The following is a 3,505-nucleotide window of genomic DNA, read 5'->3' as shown; positions in this document are numbered from 1 at the left end:
AAAAAAAAAAAAAAAAACAAAAAACGGGAAAGACAGTGGTGGTTTTTAAGTTCCAGAATGCTACACTCTGATTTATATTTCAAAAGGAGCATTCTGAAATTTAGTTGAGAAGAGACTATGGAGAAGCAGGAACAGAAGCAGAGAAGACACTCAAATTCCTGCAAAAGTCCAGATGAGTGGTGATAATAACTTGGACTAGCATGGGCAGCAATATGAGAGGTAAAAAAAAAATACCATATTCAGAATATAATTTGAGGGTAGAGTCAATTGGACTTGTTGCTAGATTCAATGAGGGGAAAATAAATTAAAAAGGAATCAAAGATGACTCTTAAGACTTTTGACCTAAACGACCAGGTGAATGGTTGGGGCACTTACTAAGATGGAGGAAACCAGGGGAATAGCAAGTCTGGAGGAGGACACAAGAGTCTGCTTTAGACATGTTAAGTCTGAGATGCTCATGAATTTATGCACATCTGGTTTGTATACCAGCCTCATATGAGTTTGGAAGAACAAGCCAGCATCTAAATCTTCCCAGGTCTGAGTACCCTAACAGTGTTTGGTTTCTGGGTCTTCTACTCTGAGGATAAGCCTCAGAACCCTGGTGACCCCACTACCCATGCAGTCATGCTGATGCAGTCATGAGTAGCATCAGCCCCTCAGCACATCTCTCTGATCTCTCTCCTTTCAGCATTATAACTACATTTTGTGTTGATTCCTTTAAAGTAGGCACTGAACATCAAAAATTAATGTCTCTAAGTCCTACTGTAGGAAGAGATTGCTCGGAACATCATTTTTCTTCATGGGATGTGATTTTTGGATGCATGTGTGTGTGTGTGTGTGTGTGTGTGTGTGTGTGTGTGAAAGTTCAGTTCAACAATTCAATAATCCTTTTTTTTAAAATAAATTTATTTATTTATGGCTGCATTGGGTCTTTGTTGCTGTGTGTGGGCTTTCTCTAGTTGCGGTGAGCAGGGGCTACTCTTCGTTGTGGTGCGCAGGCTTCTCATTGCAGTGGCTTCTCTAGCTGTGGAGCATGGGCTCTAGGTGTGTGGGCTTCAGTAGTTGTGGCACGTGGGCTTCACTAGTTGTGACTCGCGGGCTCTAGAGCGCAGGCTCAGTAGTTGTGGCACACGGGCTTAGTTGCTCCGCGGCATGTGGGATCTTCCCGGCCCAGGGATCAAACCCATGTCCCCTGCATTGGCAGGCGGATTCTTAACCACTGTGCCACCAGGGAAGCCCCAACCATTCAATAATCCTTTACTGGGCACCTGTCTAAGCCAGGCACTGACTTTCTCACTGGAAACAGAGGACAATCGGGTAAATGACAACCATAGTGTGAGTAGGGCTGACACAAAGGAAGCATAGAAGTTGAGGGGCCTAGCGGAGGCCTAGGCAAGGCTTCCTAGAGGAGGTGATATCAGGCAGAGCAGCCTTTTCTGCACATAAGGTGCTGGATTTTGTTCATGATCAACTGTCTTGGGGTTTGGGACTTAAAGCCCCCCTTTTTTTTATTCCAAGGAGTATTTCAGAAATATTTGTCAATAACACCCTTGGGAATTTAACTCTTGCCACACTGGGCAAGGAGGGTTTGGTCCTTGGGGAAGTGACTGCAGATCTGTGCATGTTCTCTGCCTTCTGACAGGAAGAATTGTGTTGTGCGTAAAGCCACCCCAGGCAGATGGGGGTGGGCAGGTGGGGCAGGAGCTAACGGCCAGAAGCTTAGCCTCACAGGGTTCACTGCATAGGATAGCTGAGGTCAGTCAGGAAATGGGGGACCAGCAACCTATACTTGGAAGAGGCTTGTGCCTTGTCAGAAGGTTCTGCCACAGCCAGTCAGTGAAGCTGAGGGCTTCCTGCATCCCACCCTTCAGCCAAATCCTAAACATCTCTCCTGTCTGCCCCTTCCCCTATCTCCCCACATACCCCCTAACAACCCCCTCCCCAAAGCCTCTCCACTTTTCACCAAGAAGGTTACCATAGCCTCCCAGATGGTTTTTTTATTTGCTTGTTTTTGGGGTGTTTTTGTCTCCAGTCTCAACTTTGGTCAGTTTCACAGCACACTCTCCACATTTTTGTTGATATGTTCTTTCTAATACCCAGGCCAGATCTTGTTCCTCCCCAGCTTGCCATCTTCACTAGCTTCCACTGCTTTCAGCGAAAGGCCAGGCTCCTTAGCCCCCTTGATCCAGTCCCTGCCTGTTCTCCAGTCTCCCCTCGAGCACCCTCCCTTTCACAATTTCCAGTTTCCTGAAGATGCCACTGCTGACTGTGTCATAACTGGGAACCTTTGTACACGCTGTTCTTCTTGCCTGGAACACACTTCCCTCCATCCCTGCCCCTCAGATAAATTCTTACTCATCCTTCAAAACCCTGCTTGGGTTTCACCTTCTCCCTGACACTTTCCTGTCCGGTCCCCTTGCCTGGGCTTATTCGTTCCTTCCTCGGCACCATCTCTGCAGCTTGTTCTCAACACAATGTTACTTGTATTGCATATTAGGGAATTGAATCTCAGAAAGGGGAAAGGGCTTATGCAGACTTTCACGGTGGAATATAGACTCAAATCCAAACAATCCTGATTCCTAGGCAAGTGCCCTATCCACTGCACTCTCAAAGAACTAATCACATTTTACACACACACACACACACACAAACACACACACGAAGAGTATTTTGTGGGCTGAAGCAGTACCATTGAACATCTGTCCTTAGGTAAATAAGCCCTAATTCTCTGATATTCCTGAGTCATTCCAGGGAGGAGGCTGGGTAATGAGATCTCCTAGATCCTCTGAGCTCTGATAATTTATGAAACACAAAATTTTACTATCACAATTAGCACTAATATTTTCCCTCCAGAGTTCACTTCTGTTTTTTGGATGAAGGGAAGGGAACAAGCATTTATTGCATACCTACTATATACCAGGGGAGATGCTTTACATACCTTAACTCATTGAATTCTCATAACAATTTTTGCAAGGTGCCTTTTGCTGTCCTCGTTTCATAGGCAAGGAAATTAAAATGTAGACAGGGTAAACTACTAGCCCAGGGTCACACAGCCAGAAACGAAGGAGCAGAGATTTGAACTGTAGACGGCTGGGGCAGGTGATTGAGGAGGAGCAGGTAGGGTCGCGTCTACCTTCGCCCCCCATTCCCTCCCGCTCCGCGAGCCTCTCACCCCCATCTTGGAATTCCTCGCGCAGGTAGACCCGGCGCTGCGCCCGCGCCCCCGGCACGCAGGTGGCCAGCAGCAGTGGCAGCAGCGCCAGTCCCTTCATCTCGCGGAGCTCGGGGTCTCCACGCCCAGCCTCGGAGAGCCGCTAGCCTAGCCAGGTGCTCCGCTCTGCTGCCGCCTCTGCCCAGGTCCCGGGGGCGATGGCTGAGTTCACCTGCACCGCGCACCTGACTGTCTCTCATTTGCGGCCTTGTGGGTAATAATGACCGCAGCCAGTGACTGGGGACCACGCGCTGAGAGTGCTGGAGGATGGAGGTGGGGGGAAGGCGACCAAGT

General features: G+C 48.3%; 1 pseudogene; it reads right to left on the bottom strand.

Moving 5' to 3' along the window:
• The window catches only part of LOC103077921 (calreticulin-like), a 33,676-nt pseudogene extending 30,404 nt beyond the window's left edge, over nucleotides 1-3,272 (bottom strand).
• Nucleotides 3,273-3,505: the final 233 nt, after the last annotated feature.

The sequence above is a fragment of the Lipotes vexillifer genome, unplaced genomic scaffold, assembly GCF_000442215.2.
Source record: "Lipotes vexillifer unplaced genomic scaffold, Lipotes_vexillifer_v1.1 scaffold525, whole genome shotgun sequence".
Lineage (NCBI taxonomy): Eukaryota > Metazoa > Chordata > Mammalia > Artiodactyla > Lipotidae > Lipotes > Lipotes vexillifer.
Note: the sequence above shows the minus strand (reverse complement) of the source record. Positions and strands in the feature narration are given on the sequence as shown.